Source organism: Terrapene carolina, unplaced genomic scaffold (genome assembly GCF_002925995.2).
Source record: "Terrapene carolina triunguis isolate 2854851 unplaced genomic scaffold, T_m_triunguis-2.0 Scaffold113, whole genome shotgun sequence".
NCBI lineage: Eukaryota > Metazoa > Chordata > Testudines > Emydidae > Terrapene > Terrapene triunguis.
In genome coordinates, this window is record NW_020664464.1 from 7,745,587 (window position 1) to 7,769,798 (window position 24,212).

The following is a 24,212-nucleotide window of genomic DNA, read 5'->3' on the forward strand; positions in this document are numbered from 1 at the left end:
AAAGGCGTTGGAGGACTATCAGTGCTTGAGTGATTTTGGCCTGAGTCTTCACTGCAAAGTAGATGGGTTCAACTTCCAGGTCAGGTTAAACAGGAATCTGGATTCTAACCCATCCTCTCAGCCATGTAAGGTAGCCATTAAAGCACCTTTAAACCCAGTCACTGCGTTTTCTGTGTGGATGGTAGGGAGGTTAAGGCTAAAACCCATGTAAGAGCTTTGGTTAGCTGTGCAGTGAAGTCATACCTCAAGAGGAAATGACTCACTTCCTAACTCATGGCTGCTCAGAAGGAACTGCCTGTGCTTCCCTCTAGCTCTGAGGATACACAAGAGGGTCACAGAGAAGTCAGACTCAGAGAGAGAAGTGCACCTCAAACAATACTCACATATAGGCTATCACTACAATGTAAAAAGAAGCTGCACCTGTATCTTATTGATATAAAATGCTCCTAAATGGCCAGAAAATAACTCAGATGTCCAAACATTTACACTTTGGTTACACATTGTGTTAAGTTGTATTTGCTAAAGAAAGCAGCCAGCCTGGTAAAGGTTCATACTTAACCATTTTAAATTTTTCTGTTAAAAAAAATGGTAAATTAGCCCTTTTATAGTGTATTTATAGCTAGTAAAAGGTTTAAAATCCAGTTTAATTTATTACATAATTCAGCTTTTTACTGTGATTCACCATGATTATGTCTGAAGAAGATTTTTATCATTATATTTAGTCTTATGTTTTATGATTTTTTTTTCTTTTTTATGCTTACCTTCTGAATTGTGATTCCAATGGGTAGGCTGCATCCGGGCTGCTTAACTGACTTTGTTGTATCAGAAGAAAATTCCTCAGGTTATATTTATTTTCTATGCATGATATTGTAATTGAAATTCTAGTGTTATTTCTTGGTACATCAGTATTATATAACAGACACTTAGATTAGGTCATATATTTGAATTAGGTTTCAGATAGACAAATTGGGTCAGCCAACAGTTTACTTTAGTTTTATGCTTTAATTTACTCTTTGAATTCACTGATGCCTCAGGCTAATTTGTAAGCATAACCCGTGGTAGGGCATAGGTCTCTGTGAATATACACATCTCAGGAATATTGTGACACACACAGAAGGTCCCATTACCCACACAAAGCTTTGTTCCTGGAAAGACTTGACTTCAGTCAGATTACTCAAATGCTCACAGGACTAAGTCTTTGCAGCTCAGGCCTTACTAATCTTTTAGGGAAATACTCCAAACATATATAAACCTTGTTCTCTACCTTATTGTTTGTTCCTTATTAATTCTTAATATTTTGGATGTAATTTAATCCTGGTTCTGGATCAGATTCTGAGTTTACTTTCACCAGTGTAAATCCAGAGTAACTTTACTTAAGTTTATTAAGATTTAATGTAGTGTAACTGGGGTACCTCGCGTGTCTTTTTTTTTTTTTTTTTTTTTTTGTTTAATTGAGGTCCTTGGCAATTTTTTTTTTTTTTTTTTTTGGTATTGTGTGGGGTTTTCTTAACTCAAACTTAGTAAAAATAAATGCTAGCAGACATTCTCCAAATATGGGCCTGGGTAGGGTTACCATACGTCCGTTTTTTCCCGGACATGTCCGGCTTTTTGGTAATCAAACCCCCGTCCGGGGGGAATTGCCAAAAAGCCGAACATGTCCGGGAAAAATACCAGCCGGGCACTTCCCCTCCAGGGCTCCAGCTGCTCTGCTCCTCCCCTGACTCTTCGGCTCTGTTTAAGAGCCAAGCTGCCCGAGTGCTCCGGCTTCGGGCAGCCCCCTTGCCTCTGGACCCCGAGCTGCCAGCCGGGCACTTCCCCTCCCGGGCTCCAGCTGCCCTGCTCCGGCTCCAGCTGCGCTGGGGAAGCGCCGGCCGGGGGCGCAGGGTCTGGAGGCTGCCCGGCAAACCGTGAAGCCGGTAGAGCTCGGGCAGCCCTTTTCGTGTGGCTGGGAGGGAGGAGGGGGAGTTAGGGCGGGGCCTTTGGGGAAGGGGCGGGGAATGGGTGGAGTTGGGGAGGGGAATGGGCGGAGTTGGGGCGGGGCCGGGGGTGGGAAAGGGGCGGGGCCAGGGCCCGTGGAGTGTCCTCTTTTTTATTTTTTAAATATGGTAACCCTAGGCCTGGGGCTAATGGGAAATATGTCTGCTCAGCACATTTCATGATCAGGCCTAATGCTTGCATTACTTTCTGATAAACCTTATGTGAACTAATAGAAATATTGTAGAAACAAAACATAATCTGTCAATCATACACTGCGATAGTACTTGCTATAATGGTACTATCATCTTTATAACAAGAATAGGGGTGACCCAATACCAAAATCGCTATTGTTTTTTGTTTGTACTGCAGTAGCTCCTAATCAGGATCAAGGCCCCTTTAATGTTAGGTACTCTACAATAGCTTATGAAGACAATGTCTGCCACAAAGTTACAATTTTTGTCCCCCAACCTGCAAGCTTCTCTGTATTGGCAGACCCTTAAACCCACCTGAAGTCAGTGGGGCTCAGCACTGATTCTAGATCCTTCCTGTAAGGAGCAGCTTACAGAACTGAGGCCTATTTTATGATAGCATGCAACACGTGGGTATAGAAACCATAGGGGCAAAAAGGAGACAGGATGGGGAAAACAGGGATGAAATTACACACTTACATAACCCAACAATTTACACAGCTGATGAGTGGCCAATATTTGAGGTTTTTAAAGTACACTAACTACAAACAGGGGCTCATTGTTAGAACTGGTGGGGGGAAATGGTATGGGAGAAGAGACTTTCCACAAACATTGTTTTTGATTGATCAATGACATTTCATTTTGATGGAAAACTTTCAACCATTTCTCCTTTTGTACTGATCAAATATTTGATTTTTTTCAACAATGTGTTTTATTGAGGTTTAGCAATATCAATGAAACAATAAGCAGGGAAGGCAAACAGAGACAAGTAATACATAGCAATAAAATAATAACTGAAAATATTGGGATACAATATTAGTTTACTAATTGTGAGTATTTAAAAAAAGGAAAAGATAAATCCCAGTTAAGAACTGAAACTCATATCCCAGAAGAGATGACTTTCTAACTGGCTGAAAATGTTTGTGAAACTTCAACATAGTTTTATACAGGTGCGGGGTCCAACCCAAGCAATCCTCCCATCTGTAACATCAATCATTGGAGTGAATAGATATTAACTAATATCATGTGACATCGGTATTAAACTTTATCCTTACCCAGGTAAGGTGACTAGGGCCAGGAAATAAAGTTCAATTTCCTACCAGTGGTCGTGTCACACTCTTATTACACTATCCACCTAAACAAAACAAAACAAAAAAACCCCAAAACAAACAACAACAATAAAATCTTTAAAGAAAAAATGGGTAGCTGTCTTCATGGGTATGTCTACACAGGAATTAAACATGCGCTGGTAGCCAGAGTCTGTGAGGAGGCAGGGTAGCACCAAATGTCTACACTGCAGTTTTTAGCCCTGCAGCCCGAGCCAGTTGTGCCAGGCCAGCTGAGGCTATGCCACAGGTCATTTATTCTATACGTACCCCATATGACCCCCATGCTCTGTAGGATCTGAATGCCCATGAGAAATATAAGTAATACACCTCTACCCTGATATAATGCGACCCGATATAACACAAATTCGGATATAACATGGTAAAGCAGTTCTCTGGGGGGGCGGGGCTGCGCACTCCGGCAGATCAAAGCAAGTTCGATATAACGCGGTTTCACCTATAACGTGGTAAGATTTTTTGGCTCCCGAGGACAGCGTTATATCGGGGTAGAGGTGTATGTTTAAATATAAAGGTTCAGATTTCAATCTCAGTTACACCAGTGTATCTGGGGTTTCTAAATAAAAGTAAACACGTTTATGTCCAAATTACAGTGGAGTAACTGTGAGCAGAATTTGGCCTAAGGTAGGGAACAAATGGCTGATTCTCCTCCTCTGGATGTGAATATCAACAACTGACCTTTTGGAGGAGCTATTTGTATCTTGCAGAGAAGAACTGGGCCCCCAGAGAAGATTTGCAAGGTTACTGAAATATATTTATGAATATTTTTCTCCATGTAGAGTCTTGGGCCATATCCTTGGCTGGTGTAAATTTGTGCAGCTCCATTTATTTCAATTTACAACAGCTAAGGATCTAGCCCATTGTATTTTGTGTTACATGCAAGAATATTTTCTTTTACCTAGTTTTGCCCTGACACCGAAATTCTGACTTTCTGTCCATTTTCTGCACTTATTTAGGTCTTCGTTTATTCCTGGTTTCTCTAGCTACTATGTATTTATCTGTAATACAGTGGTGAGTATTAAAACCTGGATATTTATTGTCAATAGTACTTACATTTAACTGAGGTATTTCCTATTATAAGTATAAGGAATGCAACAGATACCAACATAAGGGTACATACGACTGTGTGGCAAACACTGGTTTTTAACAGCACTCGTGAAAAAATAAAACTCTTAAATCACATAAATAGTTTCAGCATTAGTTAAGAAGTGTTCATGTAATTGAAGAAGTGGTACATACATAGATATCAACACAATCTGAGATAGGCTTGAACTGTGACCAGGATCTAAATGTCTTGGAATTTTGAATTAAGCTGATGTGTAATTGCAAATATTATGAGCATGATTTTTCAATCCTATCTCATATTTGCTGGTACAACTTGTACCCACAATTAATTGCTTCTGTAATTAATTGCCTGCACAAATGCTCGCATTTAGCAATTTGTGGTAACTACCCAAATGTACTCACAAATCAGGCAGTTAAAAGTCTAAATGTTGGTATTTCTGCCGGCAATTAATTGTGAATGCAAAACTGCATCTATCAAAATCAAGCTGGGTTTAAAAAATTAGGCCTTATATTTAATAAACTGTATCAAATGTTGGTTTCGATCCTGGTCTCATTTGAAATCAATGACAACATTTACTGCTGACTTCAGTGGGAGTATGATCTGGCCCAAATACTTTTGTTATCCATAAATATATGGTCTATATGGCCTGATTTATTTGGATTCATAGCTTTTTCTGTCTAATCACTTTAAATATGACTGCATCAAAAGCACAGATTATCTGGGGTTTTCAAAGCATGAATGGGCAATAATGTTTACAAAGCAATGATTTGTTCTGTAAGGAGGAAACAATAGACAATGTCTCTCTTCAACCCCCCAAAATGCTATTTTACTCAAATCATCAGGCTAGGTAATTATTGTAAGATCTTACCTTGCTGACTTTGGCAGCAGCTGCTTTTGCCCTGGAATAGGTGGCTAAATAAATCTCTTCATCTAACTGATTAGATATTCAAGATCTCTTCTATGTTCTCCTCATAAAGTGACTTGGAAAACCATGAGTTTTGATGAAGTAGCTTGGTGGGCATTAGTGGGGATTCTTTCATTAGTATAATCAGTGAAGCCTGTATTGCAATAGCTAACTCATTGCTTTCCGGGGCATAGCTGGCTCCCAGCCTGATTCTTAGGCAACCCTTCAAGCTCATCTCGGCCCAATGAGTCCCCTCCAAATGTTTGTACTTCCTGATTTGGCAGAGGAGCCAGTGGCCTGCTACTTGAGTCTTGTGGCCACAGCAACACAAGGGCTCCTCAGTGAGTACCATGCCTGCAGCTGTGCTCACCCTGCTCTCACTTCCTCTTCCTGCTCCTGCTCCATGTCCATTCTGGTTTCTGACTCCTGCCTCTGATGCTTGGCTACATCCCTGACTACGAGTCTGGCTTTCTCTTCAGTTTAGGCTTTGGCTTCTAACTCCAGTTCTAACCTTTGGCTTGGCTCCTCACCCCTGACTCTGGCTTCACCCTGGGACCAGTGCCTGATCCCTGGATCTTTGTTTGTTACTACCCGAACTACCACCACAACCACCAGGCAAGGTCCTGCTCCACTCACTAGGTAGGCTGCCCATGCCCTGGCATCTGACATAAGCTTAGTATTTATTGACAATAATTGGTAGGATGTCCTCTTCATCCTAGCCAAGTATTTGATGTATTTTTGTAGCTGCATATTTTTTCAGTAGGTTTAAGGTTTTCCATAGCAGCATAGGACAAAAGAAGATTTATTGCATCCCTTTTGCATATGGCAAATGAATAAATGCACAGTTCAGCATTGCCAAGCACTAATGCATACATACACAGGTACAGTATGTACATGTTATGACTTCACCTGCAGACAACAAGGAATATTGAACTGTCAATACTTATTTGCTCTGAAAAGCCAACAAACTTGGCAACATTCACATATCCAAAAACAAACAAAACACTAACCAACCAACTCAAGGTCAGAAGATGCATGTTTAAAATAAATAGCTAGACCAAACTTCTACATTGGCTTATGACACCATTGTGATTCATCTATTCATTTTTGCAGTTTGACTGTATTTCTTAAAGATGGCCGTGAAAGCTCAATGCACATGTAATTGAAACAATAAGGAAAAAAGGCTCTTTTTTTTTATTCCAAATCTGAATACATTTTTGTGCAGTAATGGAAAAATTACAACTGTTGTTCAGTTATGTAGTGTGTTATTGCAGCATTATATAACACAGTACATTTATTATTACCGACAGTGATTTTCTGTTTAAAGGCTTAAGTCATAAAGTTGTGCATCAATTGTTATCATTTACTGTTTCCTGAGGTACATTACTTTTCATAAGATTTCATTAGTCCTGTACTCCCTAGTGTGCAAGTAGCCACAAGTCTATCTGCCAAAATTCAGCTCGGAATAAAAAAGGAGGTAGAGAGGAATTCTTGATTCAGCTAAGAAAATGGTTCAGCCTCCTTTAAGTGCAAAAACAGCTTGGAAAAAATCTCCAAAAAGACATACATATATCTGCAAGTGAAGGATTGTTCATTGGAAAGTATAATTAATCCATTCCAAGGCATTGATCTGATATAATGAAGCTGATTCTAAACTACAAGTATCACACAACTGTGTATTATTAATTATTGTATATATGTCTTGGTCCCAGGACTCTGCTGACCTCGGACAACAAACCATGCAGTGGAGGGGAAAGGAGAGTGGTGTATTAAATTGACGTTACTCCATTGGACTTTCCCACCACTGCTGCCATTAGCTGTGATGCCATATTCCCAGGTTCCACCACCAAGCCCAGTCCTTTGTGATTTCACTGGGTAGTGGGGAACCTCGCTGCTGCTACTGCCGCCTCTTCTGTGCTCTCTTATACCACAACGCTTTCCCCACTTCAGGTCTAAGACTCAGCCCCATAGACCAGCTTATCAGCTCTAGTGTTCACTGGGAAGAAACAGATATTCAACTAAGTCTGATCAGCTCTGTTTTTAAACGTTGGAGGGGGAGGGTCAAATGGTATCGGAGACGTTTAAACACAGTCTACACCACCAAGTAAGAACATCTGCCCTCACCCTCTCTGAGTTTCTCTTGGATTTAGCATCACTCTGCTTAGTGAGTGAGGTTAAAGCTAGGGTGGCCCCCTCAATTAGAGAATATTAAGTACAGTTCTGCTGCCCTTTAGTCACTCAGTAAGGATAAAAACATTTCATTACCTCTGCTTCCAAGACTAAAGTGAATCAATAGAGAGGGAAGTGGGCTTCAGAACCCGAGCTCCAGCCCGAGCTGCAACTTCAAAGTGCTGTCTATACACTTATTTCTACAGTGCTAGTGCAAGTCTGTTGACTCGGATTGGGAGGCTCGCTCCCGCTTGCTTCGAAATGCTGGGTAGACATACCCTACCCCAGGGTCTGTGTGCTCTGTTGAAGACTGGATAAAAACCTCAACCTGTTCACAGGAAACAGGCCTTCAGACCTTTTACACCACAACTGGTTTAAACAAGAGGATTAATCAAGGGGAAGGGGCAGAATTAATTGCTGGTATTTCCAGACTTGTTGATGTTTAGGTGTTTTAGAATTGCAGGAAAGCAACTGTCTGTTGACAAACTGTTTGGATTCAAAATTTTCAACCAGTTCTTGTTACTGTGTATTTCAGACTGAAAATAAGGCATACATTTTTAACTGTGAGAGTAATTAACCATTAGAACAATTTACCAACGGTTGTGGTGGACTCTCCGTCACTGACCATTTTTAAATCAAACTGGATGTTTTTCTAAAAGACATGCTTCGGGGATTATTTTGGATAAATTCTGTGGCCTATCCAGGTCTGACTAGATGATCACAATGGCCCCTTCTAGCCTTGGACTCTGCGAATCTGAGAAACCTGGTCTCTCACATCCCAGGTCTGTGCTCTAACCTCTGGATTTAAAATTATAAGGTGGGCTGCATCTTCTCTGGCTGTTTTGTGTGGAGTGAGGCAGGTGCCTAACTCATTTCCGCAAGAAGTAGCTTAGGAACGTAAGCTGCCTGACTCCAGGTGCCGGCTATTCATTTGTCGATTGCTAAACAGAGCTAGGCACCTGGATTCAGACTGAATTTAGGTGCCTGCTTCCAAGAGAGGGGAGGGACTTAGCACCCACTCTTCTTGTCAACATCACTCATTGGCTAGTTTAGGCAGCCTAGAGTGCTGGCTTTTGTGGATTACATTCTTAAGCACCTCTCTCCCCATTCATTATATAGGAAGCCTAGGTGCCTAACGTGGCTTTGTGGATTGCAGTGTTATTCCTGTGATTTTCTAGGCACCTAAAAGTTAGGTGCTGTGACACTCAGTGTTGCAACATCTAAGTCCCTTTCTGGATCCTGTCTTACTCGTAAATAAACTCTTAACATCAGAAACAAAATATATCTGATGTGATTTTTTTAATTGAAATATATTTCTAAGTTGTATGACATAGTGCTGTGGGTTTTTAGTTATTTTTTTAAGAAAGGGACTACTTGCTGCTTTTTATTGATTCCCCCGCCCCCACCCCAGATAATAATTTAGTGATATAAACAGAATGGCCTATGTATAAGATTCCTAGAATTATTTTATAGATTGTCAAAGCCTTCTAGGGGATTTAACTGCATTACTTGAATGAAGGATATTCATCTAAATCCCCTACATGGGTTTGAAAATATCAATGTCTTGGTATCGATAGCAGGTAATAAAACTTCTATTATTTCAAAAAGGAAAAAATATTTTCATGAAAATGTTAATGCAAAATATTTTCTATTTTCTGACTAATGCTGTTGATGTCTATCAGAATTAAATTTTCTGTTACTTTTAAGTATCAAAAGTATATACAGAATGTTTTATTTAGAAAAATTTGATTTGCTTACAAAAATACCAGAGTAATATATGTAAATGTCTTTCGAATCCTCTGAGTAGAGAGAGATGCCCCTCCCCAAAAAACTCTGTACCAGAATTGATTAATTCAATCTTTGAGTGAATACCAAGAATGGGTCCTGGTTTGGGTTTAATGTTAAAAAAAATTTGAAATCTTGCAGAATCAATTGTATTCATAAGGGATTGAAAGAATTGTCAAACACAGATGAAATGGAAAAAATAGCTTTACATTGACAAGTTCTGATATTATGTCTTTTCTACACCATGTGATTATTTAAAAGATCATGTTATAGATTAAGGCCTGGTACTGCAATAACATCTACACTGGAGGATCCCTTAGTCAATACAAAGCATCTTTGGCTAATGGAACTCTGTAGGCATAATTGTCTGTTGCACAAATCAGATCTCAAGATTGGTTAAAACTTGTAATTTATATATACAAAGTTTATGATCTTGTGCTGAATCTTTCCTTTAGCTAAATACACAAACTGAAACAAAAGCTAATTTCTGTGTCTGAATACCTTATTTGAATATGCTCATCTGGTATTGGCGTTCATAAGTTAGATGACAGCAAACGTTGCATGTGTACTTTGTGCCAATGCTGTGCCAATATTAGAGCTGTGTGGAGAATGGTACTTCTGTTTTTCAGAGGATTTTGAAATTTGGTCTCATTCTGATTTTGAATGAAAATCATAAATTCTGAAATTCTCCATAAAATGGCGAGTCGGGGGAGGGATAGCTCAGTGGTTTGAGCATTGGCCTGCTAAACCGAGGGTTGTGAGTTCAATCCTTGAGGGAGCCATTTAAGGATCTGGGGCAAAAACCTGTCTGGGGATTGGTCCTGCTTTGAGCAGGGGGTTGGACTAGATGACCTCCTGAGGTCCCTTCCAACCCTGACATTCTATGATTCCCCAACTCCAAGGCAGTCTGCCTGGCGGGCTACCCCAGAGCTGTGGACTGTGAAAGCCATGGGTGGGTTGCCTTGGAGCCACTGACCCTGAGAGCTTTGGTGTCCCCAACTCCAGAGCAGTAACCCTAGCAGGCTGTCCCAGAACCTGGGAGCCTGGGTTGCTAAGGCGCCATGAGCCCCAGGTGGTTGGGAGCCAGGACTTTCTAGGCTCTTGGCTCCCTGCCAGTCCTCCAGGAAGGATGAGCTGGGTGGGTGAGCAGACAAGAAACCGGACAGCTTCCCAATAGAAACCTGCCTGTTTTCTGTCAGACTTTTGTTGAACCCAAAGTCTTTCCATGGAACCTTTTAATGTTGGCAAACTGGCATTCTCTGATAGAAAAATATTCTGTTGGAAAACTTCCGACCAGCTCTCGTAAATACAGCTATTAGTGGAATGCCAGTATTGATATTACGCTATGTAGGGGGGGAAGGATGGTTCTTTGGCACCAGATTAGGGCTTTGGAGATCGGGATTTAATTCACTGCCCACCACTGGCTTCCTGCGGGACGTTGGGCAAATCATTTAGCCTCTCTGTGCTTTAGCTCCCCATCAGTAACAATGGGGATAATAGCATTTCACTAACTCACATGGGTGTCGTGAGGATAAATACATGGAAGATTAGGAGGCACGCAGATGCTATAGTGATGGGGGTCATATAAGTATAATAGTCAGATAATAATTAGCAGTCTGGGAATTTCTTATAATCCACATTGGATATTTTGTACATCTTATGTACTGTACACATTTTAGGCTTGATTCACCCCTACAGACTGACCTGCACTGAATGGTCAGTCCTGGAGGACTGGCATACACTGCTGCTGTCCTCCCAAGTATTCTGCCAAGGGGAAGGCATGTTTAATTGACAAGTAGGGCTTCATCAGAGGCCCATCAGCAGAAGCTGTCATCTGATTTGAATTGTCTGAATTAGTGTCTCTCCCTGGAGCTCTGGTTATACCCATCTTCCCCATCTGCTTTCATTCACTTTCCAGTCTGCATTGAGCAACTGCATGTCTCCAGGCAAAGCGGGGGCAGCAGATGGCTTGTATTTACCTCCCATGTGGACCTTATACCCACAGTTTACATTCTGCCAGTGAATGAGTAAACTAAGCCCTCTTTATTTACCTTTCCTCATGACTCTGTAGTACAGAATCTGCTCCTGAGGTGATAGTGACAATTTTGTTTTCATTTAGAAGGTTAGAGTATTTTCAAATAGTTTTGTGTTACACAGTGGGGATGGTTTGGAGCCAGTAGTCATTTTGAGAGGTCTTACTTTTATTCAGGATTTTAAATAGTTTTTTTTTAAAATGGTCCTCTTTTCCAAGAGCTTGGATAAGTGTATGCTAGTATGCAGGAAGTGTCTGTATTAATCATATGTGTAGAAAATGCAAAGATGCATGAGCAGTGATGACTGTAGAATTTCAGAAAACTGTCATCTTTTAGAATGTAATTTGAAAAATATATAGATTATGAGCCAGATCCTCACCTGGTTTAAAACACTGGTCCACACCACCTGATGATCCCCAACATGATCTTCTTGTGGTCAGTTAAACCCACTTCAGGGAAGGTTTGCAGTGCAAAGTTGCCCTAATGCGGGAATCTGGCCCATTCACTTTTAAAATTAACAACCCATTCTAAAGTGCATTAACTGTAACCATTTCACCACCAAAATGCATTCCAAATAACTAGATAGAAAAATTCAATTGCATCTTAATGAAATTGCCAACTTTAAACATTCATAACAAAGTTTCATTTGCTCTGAGGTCTCTACTCAGCAGGCTACATTTGACATCCCTCCCCAATGACAATTTTCAGTGATTCAAGAGGAAAATTTCTGATCAGAACATATGGGAAAAGTGCATTATTTAAATGGTTCAATAATTTAAAAAGTTTGAATCCTACTTCCATCTGAGACCAAGTGAGGAAAACTTCACTCACAAGAAATTTGTCCAAGAAAATGATGAACTGGAAAAAATGAGGACAAAATGGTAGATGGGAGCTGAGATCACTTCTTTTAAAACAAGTGTGTGTGTGTGTGTGTGTGTGTGTGTGTGTGTGTGTGTGAATATCCTGGTCCCCATTGAAGTCAATGGTGGAACTTCCACTGCCTTCCGTGGATTTCTTCACTGGATTTCACCCATAGTGCCTTATATTTGTCAAAGGGCTGTAACAGATATGAGTTAGTTAATTTTCTCTAAATCCCTGGGAGGAAAGCAAGTACATTTTATTCCTATTTTATACATGGGGAAACCAAGACATAGATTAAGTGACTTTCCCAAGACCATTTAAACAGTCAGAGAGCGAGCGAGCTGGTATTTGACCATGGAGGTGCCTGCTTCCCAATCTCATGGCTAATCCATGAGATAGTACTGCCTTTAGGCACGCTTGAATAAAGCACATATGTTGTGGAATGTGGTTCACTTGCCAATCATGTACAAATGTAATGGAATGGCCCATCCTATTAATTGGGTCTGAGGAGAGAGAGTTCAGTAATACATTACATTTAGCATGGATACAATTACTGTGTGTATTCATTTCTAACAGTGCACACAGTTTCGGTGGTTTCTTTTTCATGGTGAAATAGAATATTGCTGATAATGCTTTACAACACTCACCTTCTCTGTATAATTTTACTGACTCTTTTCTTAGTGATTTCATTGTTATATGCTTTTGAAAATAGTGGATGAATATTCAAAGCACAGTTGGATACATTCAGATAATAACAGATCTACTCCTTTGAGATCAAATCACTTTAAATGAACAGATTGTCCTGTTTATCTTTACTGAATATCTATTATGACTTCAGTGCTTTTCTTTTCTATCCTGTCTCATCGAAGGAAAATGTATTTCTCATATAGTGTTTCAAATACAATTTTTCATGTCTTGATTAGTAGTGGGCAAAATTCTCATTTCACGTGCATCACTGTACCTGAGACTGGGGAACTGCCCTGATTTCAGCCTGTGGTGGCCAGCCAGAGTGTAGCTACTCTGAGTCAAACCCTTAGGGTGAAATGAAATCCTGTCTTCACTGAAGTCAATGGGAGTTTTGCTATTGACTTCAATGGAGCCAATATTTTACCCCTGCTGTAGACCACTTTTAGCTGCAGTTTGCACAGATGCTACTTGAAACCAGGGATACAAGTTGCAATAAGTTCCACCTGTACAAATAGCGGCCTAGGATTTAGGAGATTTGGGCTTAGGTCTCAATTCTGCCACAGACTTCCATGTGTCCTCAGGCAACTCACTTAATCTACCCTGTGCCTCAATTCCCCATCTGTGAATTGGAAATGATAATACTTTATAAGGTGTTGTGGAGGAAAATTTATTGATGATTGAGGTGTTCAGATGTAGTGGAGGTGGAGGCCATGTAAGTAACTCAGAGGGTGATGGAGGTCCATGTAGTGCTTAGATAGCATTTTATATGACTCATAGACTTTAAGGTCAGAAGGGACCATTATGATCATCTAGTCTGACCTCCCGCATGATGCAGGCCACAAAAGCTGACCCACCCACTCCTGGAATAATTCTCTCCCTTGACTCAGCTGTTGAAGTCCCCAAATCATGATTTAAAGACTTCAAGTCGCAGAGAATCCTCCAGCAAGCGACCCCTACCCCATGCTGCGGAGGAAGGCGAAAAACCTCCAGGGCCTCTGACAATCTACCCTGGAGGAAAATTCCTTCCCGACCCCAAATATGGCGATCAGCTGAACCCCGAGCATGCGGGCAAGATTCTCCAGCCAGACCCTCCGGAAAATGTTCTCTGTAGTAACTTTTAATATCCCATCATTGACCATTGTTACTAATTACCAGCGATGGCACGTTATTGACCTATTGACTAAAATCACATTATCCCATCAAACCATCCCCTCCATAAACTTATCAAGCTTAATCTTAAAGCCAGAGAGGTCTTTCGCCCCCACTGTTTCCCTCGGAAGGCTGTTCCAGAACTTCACCCCTCTGATGGTTAGAAACCTTCATCTAATTTCAAGCCTAAACTTCCCGACGGCCAGTTTATATCCATTTGTTCTCGTGTCCACATTAGTACTGAGCTGAAATAATTCCTCTCCCTCCCTGGTATTTATCCCTCTGATATATTTAAAGAGAGCAATAATATCCCCCCTCAGCCTCCTTTTGGTTAGGGTAAACAAACCGAGCTCCTCGAGTCTCCTTTCATACGACAGGTTTTCCATTCCTCGGATCATCCTAGTGGCTCTTCTCTGTACCCGTTCCAGTTTGAGTTCATCCTTTTTAAACATGGGAGACCAGAACTGCACACAGTACTCCAAATGAGGTCTCACCAGTGCCTTGTATAACGGAACCAGCACCTCCTCATCCCTACTAGAAATACCTCGCCTAATGCATCCCAAGACCGCATTAGCTTTTTTCACGGCCACATCACATTGCCGACTCATAGTCATCCTGCGATCAACCAGGACTCCGAGGTCCTTCTCCTCTTCCGTTACTTCCAACCGATGCGTCCCCAGCTTATAACTAAAATTCTTGTTAGTCATCCCTAAATGCATAACCTTACACTTCTCACTTTTAAATTTCATCCTATTACTATTACTCCAGTTTACAAGGTCATCCAAATCTCCCTGCAGGATATCCCGATCCTTCTCTGAATTGGCAATACCTCCCAACTTTGTGTCATCCATAAACTTTATCAGCCCACTCCTACATTTGGTTCCGAGGTCAGTAATAAATAGATTAAATAAAATCGGACCCAAAACCGAACCTTGAGGAACTCCACTGGTAACCTCCCTCCAACCTGACAGTTCACCTTTCAGTACGACCCACTGCAGTCTCCCCTTTAACCAGTTCTTTATCCACCTCTGGATTTTCATATCGATCCCCATCTTTTCCAATTTAACCAATAATTCCTCATGCGGTACCGTATCAAACTCTTAATATGAAACTTCATGTGCAATTACGAATTTGTTGAGCATGCAATTACTGTGATTGTGCATGCAAATCAGGTGACTACAGACATGTGGCTAGTTAGATGTCTCTGCATAGACCTCGAGCCTTATTTGTAGAAAATGTTATCCTTAGTGTTCATTATAACATGGTAAAATGAACAGAAATGTGTTGTAAACTAGTAATGGATAAACTGCCAATGATTTGGAGTTCGGATAAACACCCCAACCCTCCTCCCCAAGAGAGTGGGGTTTTATATTAATTATTGACCTAATGTAATATAAGTAGGGACACTACATAATGCAGCAGATGCAACTGTGCTGCAAAAAATAGAAGTTATAAAAGCAACCAAAATCTCTTCCCCTCTATTTGGCTAAAATGCTTCTAAAGGATGAGCTAAGATAGCCGAAATGGGTTTACAGGATAATATACAAATGCAGTGACAGTATTTTTGTAACATTTTAGGAGGAGTATAAAAGTAACTAACTACACTGCAATGTAGTTTTGGCTTCCAAAGGATTTCAGACATATCATTCTTTGATTATTAGAGAACGCTGGAGACCAACAAATTCAGGGGTGGGGAAACAAAGCTCTTTTTTAAATATTCATTTCTGTTTATTTGTCATCTGTTTATTTCTCTGTGCAAAACATCTTGGTTTTCAGAATTGTTGGCCAGTAATATCACAAATGGAAGTCCAATAATAAAACAACAGCTCTTTCAGGTTAGCAACATTAGAGGAAGGAATGCACTGGGGTGATCCACACCTCAAATTGATTTATTGATTCAGCTAGTTAAAAAGACTAGCTAAAACCCTGTATTTAACTTGTATTTAGTTTGTGTCACTACTAGACGCTCAGATATTTCAAGAAATCAAGTTAAATAGCACTACCAGAATTCTTCAGTCATTATTATGAAGATGAACTTTGAGTGTCATCATTAAAATAATTGCTAAAAAAAACCCTATAGAAATATAAATAACACTATTGCATAGGTTGCCCTTAAGAACTTCGCAATTGTGCCTCCAGTGTTAATATTGTACTTACATTATTTTCTATATTTAGTATCTAGAATACCAAGGAAATATTCAAAACATTGCAATAACATTATCTAAGCTCCAATCCTACAAAGATTTAAGCGCACGCTTAACTTTATACACACAAATAGTTCCATTGACTTCAATGGAACTTCAATGATATATAATCATCTTGTAAAAAAATTTCCCCTTATTCTGCCATCTGAATGATAGACAAAAGAAGTTGAATGTCTAACTGGAAATGTCATGCTCTTCCCAGATGTTTCTTTTCTCTTCGAGGTTTATTTTGTATCAAAAAATATTTCAAAGTAATTCAGAATGATCAGTAAGGCCCTGATTCAGCAAGGCATACAAGTGTGTTTGGAAGTTTAAACAGAAGGCCCATTGAATTTGATGGAACTATTCACTTCCTCTAAAGTTACACAAGTGTTTAATTACTTTGCTGAATCAAGCCCTAACTGAAGCTTGTGTTTCTAGGTCCTGACCTTGCACCTTTGAAAACAATGGGATAATAGTGTTTTCAAGGTGAGAGAATAATATCCACATCTGTGCCTATGAGAATGAACATCAAGATGGGTGACAAAATGTTTTTATTCTCCTTAAATAAATAGAATTATCTGTTGTTAAAAACAGAGATAATAATTTCTTATTGATTGTGGAATAAAGTCACACAATTTTTCACTCTGAAAGCTAGCACCACCCGGTACCTGAGATTTGCAGTTGCTAAGGTGTACTTGTCCAGATCTGAGGAAGGGCTCCAGTAGTATATGATGAAGCTTTTGTCTCTTGAACAGCAAGTAGCAGAAAGAATCATGGCTACGTCACAGCCGCAGCTGAATTCATCTGAAGTAACAGAGTGCTGAGTGAGAAGGCCCCAAACTTAATGAAATCTCTGCTTTTATTTTTTACATAAGGCATTCAATATGTTTTTCAAGAGGGAAGGAGATACATACTGCTGAGTCTTGCTATGCTGTGTTGATATATAGTATAACGGGAGAACAGTCAATCTAAATTTTAGTTCTTTCTGTCAAGAGGAAGTCATAGCCTTTAGCAATTTTCCTCATGTCAGGCTCATTGGTTTTCAAAAGGGCCAGGTCTGAGGCTCTGGATGATGAATGTAAAGATAGCAGACATGCCAGTTTTGTGGCTAAGTCCCTGATGTTTCAGGAGGAAATGTCAAATAAAGCTAAATGATTTAGCAAAACATTAACATCCCGAAAGGAATTCTATTTTGGCTTGACAAGTTTAGATAGTGAGGCAGCCCTGACTAGCATGCCAGAGTTCCTGGTTCTGGTTACCCCAGAGAAAACAGTGTGTTAAGCCAGGAATATGACTTAGTGGCAATACTGGATTTACCAAATGCCACTTTTTATTGATTTATTGATTTATTTATTTTTGGCTAAACGGTCAGTGATTAGGGACTAAGCTCCTGAAAAGGAGCTGTTACCTCTTAGTTTTGATTTGAAAACAAAGTCTCTCTAAATTCATCATATAACAGACTAGTTGGCTTCCTTTTTGCAGCCTGAAGGGAAGACTTCCAACTGTCTGTACTTGTGATCCTGTTTTTGGATTTGTACACCACACTTGTGACCATTAAAGCAACTATCCTAGTTGAAATGGTCCCCTGCTGCCTCCTATAGATCCCTGTCCATGGATAAGGCGCACTGGCTTTCATATTCTGTATTCTACCCTAGGGGAATGTGCCATAACTCATGGATCTTATCCCTAATGGGAGACAGTCAGTGGAACAATGGTATGGAGGACAGAATTTCTAGTGGATTGGAAGCAATCAAAGCTTCCAAAGTGGAGGTAAGGTCTTCCATAGCTGATCCATTTTTAGCCAAGAGCCTGGATACTAAGGCCTGCTCTTCACTTAAAACTTAGGTTGACATAGCTATAGCACTCTGGGGTGTGAAAAATCCACACCCCTGGGTGCTGGACTTATGCCCACCTAACCACTGGTGTAGGTGCAGCTAAGCTGATGGAAGAATGCTACTATCAACTTAGCTACCATCACTGTGGAAGGTGGAGTTCCTACAGTGACCAAAACAAAAAAAACCTTCTGTCACTGTAGGCTGCATTTACACTATGGGGTTATGCCAGGATAGCTGTGGCAAGGTGGCTATGCCACTGTAACCCCTTAGCATAGACATGACCTCACTCTGTGTCAAAGACTGAGCATTGTGGTAGTGCAGGCTCTTTCTTCATGGAAAGTAGGAAGTTTGTGTTGTGAATGGAGACCGCAGTTGATGGAGTATTACACGGGGCAGGTGCAATTTGCTTATTGACATAGTTTGACAGTTCCCCCATACAATTTAACCAGTTAGTTGCTGAATGGAGTGTTCCTCAGGCGATGGAGAAGGAAATGTTTCTTTACAGTGAATACAAAGTTTGAGTGAATGAATGTCTTTTCCTTTTACCAGGACAAAGTTTTTCAGAGGTTGGACAAGAAATCCTCTTCTCTGAAGTTAATTTCAGGCTATGTCTACACTACAAGTGCTACAGTGGCACAGCTAAAATGTTGCAATTGTACTGCTTTAGCATTGTAGTGTAGACGCTTCCTACAGCAACAAAAGAGGTTTTTCCATTGCTGTAGTTAAATCCACCTCTCCAAGAAGAATACTTCTGCTGACCTAACAGCATTTACACTGGGGGTTAGTTTGGCTTCACTACGTTATTCAAGGGTGTGAATGTTTCACACACCTGAGTGGTGTAGCGAGGTCAATCTAAATTTTAAGTCTAGACCTGCACTTAATTAAAGAGGGCGGGTTGGATTTAAAGATTATTAATGGCAATTGTTCTTAATCAGGATTCCTGTAAAGGGATGTGCTGAAACAAAAGGGGATTTTCCCTGAGAAAGGATTGAGCAATAGAATTCCTTAGAATTGAAGTAAGAGATGAACAAGAGTTTGCTTTTAATTAACTTGAGCAAACCTACAGCACAGGGAAGTTAAATTGCTGTTAAAATAATCTGACAGAAAAAGTTAGCCTGGGGTTACAGCTCTGACAGAAAGGAAAAATATGTTTTCCAATTATGTGTTTTGATTTAGAATCTTAGTGCAGCTCTTATTTACTGGGTTTTTTTAGACAAAAGTGGATAGAATTAGACCACCACTAGTATAAATTATGTATACTCCATAAAGGTTCTCCAAAGACCAGGAAAGAAAAGGGAAGTCTTCAATGAATCCAGAGATCTAGGGGAAGCTCAGAGCACTACAAGATGCTATCTCCAATCTCAGCAAAAGCAGACTGATATAGTACACCCTCACACTATTAAAATTTCTTATAATCCAGCACTAAGGCTCAATCCATGGTTTATTTGCCTAATAAAAGCAAAAATACCTACACACAATGACAGGAACTTTAAGATACAGTACATAGATAGGAAGGATAGAAACATACTGACTCTGTTGAATGGCATAACTACTATGGACTATAGCTGTTGTTCAGTTTGTAACTGTTATTTGTAAAATACTTTACTGTAATCTAGAAGTATGATTTGAGATGACTCTGTTGAATGGCATAACTACTATGGACTATAGCTGTTGTTCAGTTTGTAACTGTTATTTGTAAAATACTTTACTGTAATCTAGAAGTATGATTTGCAATGTTCTGTAAATCCGGAAATTGATACTCAACAAAAGAAATATCTTATTTTGTTGTTTATCATAAAGAAAAATCTTTTTCTTTAAAATAAATGTCAATGTAATGTTTCCCTCTGTCTGTCTGGGTAGTTTGGGCAGTTTTTTTAACGAAAACAAGCAGCATTTGTTTGTATTTCCAATAGGGTGACCAGATGTCCCGATTTTATAGGGACAGTCCCGATTTTTGGGTCTTTTTCTTATATAGGCTCCTATTACCCCCTACCCCCATCCTGATTTTTCACATTTGCTGTCTGGTCACCCTAATTTCCAAGTCTTTAGACATAAATCGCATAATTGTCATATATTTTATCAATTGTTTATATAGTACTGTACTGTAAAAAAAGCAGGGTTACCAAACAGATGACCAAAATGATGAGGTCCAGGTAGGTATCAAAAGACCCAGAGGATACCTAAACACATTAAGGGCATGATATTGAGTACTATCAGCACCCATTGGCTTTACTGGGAGCTGTTGATGATCAGCATCTCTCAAGACCAGGTCTACTATCTGATGTATAGTAATGGCATAACTACTATGGACTATAGCTGGCGTTATATTTGTTTATTTAACCTCCTCTGTTGGGAGGTTCAAACCATTTTAACCAGGTGGAAAGTACAAGAGAGGACTGAAAGCCATACACAGTAATATTGAATTAATTAGTCATATTGACTCAAAGAGGTTAATACTAGGTTGGCATATTATACTGCTTAAGATGTTTTGTTTTGCAAACAGGAAAAAATGTAGCTTAGTAATTAATTCTTCTTTTGATGTCTACATTGAACTGATCTCCAGATATGCAGCAATGTCTGGTTTGGATTCTCTAGATGATATAGTCTGTGTGATATCATTTGTAACTTGTTCTGATACCAGATCTCATTTGGGGATGTGAAATCAACTAGTTGATCGTGAAATTTGGCCTTTGGCTCACTAGCACCAGTTTCTTTGTAAACAAAGAGAGGAAATGAACAAAAATATTTGTTGAAATGTGTTGTATAAACTACAGTTATTCATGAGTTGCTGTTATAAAAAAATCATTTTGGCTCTGTTGTCTAATATTGAACTCTAGGACCCAAATTCTCTCCTTACTTATCTTGTAATACCTGTGATTTCAATGAAGTTGCATAGGATGTATACCTAGGCCATTAAGGGATTCATTGGAGTGGTTTAAAAGTTGTTAGTGTATCTAAAACCCAGTTACTGTGAGTTAGAGCTCAACAACAACTGGAATGTCTGTCCCATGAAAAATTCTGATATTTCAACATCTCTTTTCTTCCTAAATTCATCCAAAAGGTTGAAATATCAAAATTTTTCATGGAATGGAAAGTTCTACAAAATTTAAATTTGGAAATCTTGAAGTATTTATTTTGACATTCCTGGATCAAAACATTGCAGTCAAACGAGATTGAAAAGTTTCTTTTTGGCTCAGTTTGATATTGAACTGTGTCCATTAGAGTTGCTTTGCTGCCTCAATGAAGATGTAGTTCAGGTGTCTCAAGCCTCCATTCTCCTCTATAGACTGGGCTTCCTGGCCAGCCTTCATCTTCTGTGCTGCACTGTGGTCACAAGACTGGCGATAATGCACCATGGTGGCTCAGCAAAGGGGAGATGGTGGGGCATCATGGGAGATGTAGTTCAGCCAAGGAGACCAGCCCATAGAGGAAAATAAGGCCATGATGTCCCCAAATTACAACTCCCATGAGGCACCATGGCAGCTCAGGTGGACACAAATTAATGTCTGACTGACATGAAATAAAACATTTCAGTTTGGTTTGACAAACCAAAATGCTGCAATTTGGGAAAGCCTGAAATGAAATATTTTGTTTTGATCTTCCTGATGGATAATTCAAAAATTTCAGCAAAATCAAAATTATCCCATCAAAAATTTTCCATTGAAATAACATTTTGACATAAAATTCATTACCAACTCTAATCTGAACTTTCAGGTGATTTATGAGGGCCAAATCAAACTTCAAAACTTTTTCAGTGTCAGTATTCATATGGCTCCAACATGTAATTCCACAGGGATTCTCTTGCAACAGAATTTAATTATGATAATATAATCAGAGAAATGTAGACTGGAAGGGACCTTTATCCAGTCCCCTGCACTGAGGCAAGGGAAGTATTATGTAGACCATCCCTGACAGATATTTGTCTAACCTGTTCTTAAAAACCTTTATGACCGAGATTCCATGACCTCCCTAGGTAATTGGTTCGACTGCTTAACTACTCTTACAGTTAGGAATTTTTTCACTAATGTCTAACCTAAATCTCCCTTGCTGCAATATAAGGCCATTACTACTTGTCCTGTCCTCAGTGGTTAAGGAGAACAATTTATTATCCTAACAATCTTTTACCTGTTTGATGACTGTTAACATGTCTTTCCTTGGTATTCTCTTCTCCAGAATAAACAAACCCACTGTTTTCAATCTTTCCTTGTAGATCATGTTTTCTAGATCTTTAATCATTTTTGTTGCCTCCTCTGGACATTCTCCGATATTTGCACATCTATCCCAAAGTATTGTGACAAGAACTGGACACGGTACTCCAGTTGAGGCCTTATCAGTGCTGAGTAGAGTGGAAGAATTATTTCTCATGTCTTGTGTACAGCACTCCTGCTAATACATCCAAGAATTATGTTTGCTTTTTTTGCAACATTGTTGACTCTCATTAAGTTTGTGATCCACTATAGCCACCAGATTTTCTGCAGTACTTCTTCCAAGGCAGTAATTTCCCATTTTATAGACGTGCAATTGATTATTCCTTTCTAACTGTAGTACTTTGCATTTGTCTCTGTTGAATTTTATCCTATTTATTTCAGACCATTTCTCCAGTTTGTCAAGATCATTTTAAATCTTAATTGTCCTCCAAAGCACTTGCAACCCTTCTGAGCTTGGTATCATCCACAAACTTTATAAATGTACTCTCTATGCCACAATCCAAATCATTTATGAAGATATTTAATAGACCCGGACCCAGGACAGATCCCTGCAGGACCCCATTCTATATGTCCTTCCAGTTTGACTGTGAAACACTGATAACTATTTTCTGAGTATGGTTTTTGAACTAGTTGTGCACCCACCTTATTGTAGGCACATCTAGGCTATAGTTCCCTAGTTTGCATATGAGAAGGTCATGTTGAGACAATATTAAACGCCTTAATAAAGTTGAGTATATCACATCTACTGCTTCCCCCTTATTCACAAAGCTTGTTAACCTTTCAGAGAAGGATATTAGGTTGGTTTGACACAATTTATTCTTGACAAATCCATGTTTACTTTACTTGTCACCTTATTATCTTCTAGGTGCTTGCAAATTGATTGTTTGACTATTTGCTCTATTATCTTTCTGAGTACCAAAGTCAAACTGACTAATCTATAATTCCCTGAGTTGTCCTTATTCCCCTTTTTTTAGACCATGTCTACACTACCACTTATGTTACCGCTTGTGGAGATGGTTTTATTATGTTGCTACACAAGCGATCTTACAACAGCACAGCTGTGTACCTCTGTAAGCTCATTAGTGTATACATGGCCATAGATAGGTACTATATTTGCCTTTTTCCAGTCCGCTGGGACCTCCCCTGTGCTCCACAAGTTCTCAAAGACAATTGCTAATGGCTCAGAGTTCTCTTCAGACAGCTCCTTTAGTATTCTAGGATGTTTCATCATGCTCTGCTGACTTGAAGACATCTAACTTGTTTAAGTAATTCTTAACTTATTTGTTCCATATTTTAGACTCAGATCCTATCCCATTTATACCAATGTTCACTACGTCAGTTGTCTGGGAGTGGGAGTATGTTGGGGTCACCTTTTGGTAATCTTTAAGGCTGTTAAAAGTCAACATATGGATGGCAGCACACACAGACATAACTGGGAGTGATTTACATGCTGGACGCTGTTTGTGAGCAGTCCAGTTGGAAGCTACAGCAGGGCATTGTAAAGGGAACCCCAAGTTACAGGGCTGGGGTGACACAGCTACTTATTAGTCTGGATTGTACCCTGATGTCACATCTAGTTTGCTTTTGTGCTTAGTAGTGTCACTTTAAAAAACTGCCAACTCTCCCGAACTCTCTTTTCCCTTAGACTTGCTTCCTATGGGATCTTACCTCACATTTCTGAGTTTGGTAAAGTCAGCCATCTTGAAGTCCATTGTCTTTTTTCTGTTTTCCCTCCAACCATTCCTTAGAATCATGAACTCTGTCATTTCACGATCAATTTCACACAAGCTGCCTTCACCTTCAAATTCTCAACAGTTCCTCCCTATTTGTTATAATGAAATCTAGAACAGCCTCTCCCCTAGTTGCTTTCACCACCTTCTGTAATAAAAAGTTTTCGCCAATGCATTCCAAGAACTTGTCGGATTATCTGTGCCCTGCTGTATTATTTTTCCAACGGATGTCTGAAGTCCCCCATTACCACCAAGTCCTGTGCTTTAGATGACTTTTAATAAATTGTTTAAAAAAAAAAAAAAGCCTCAT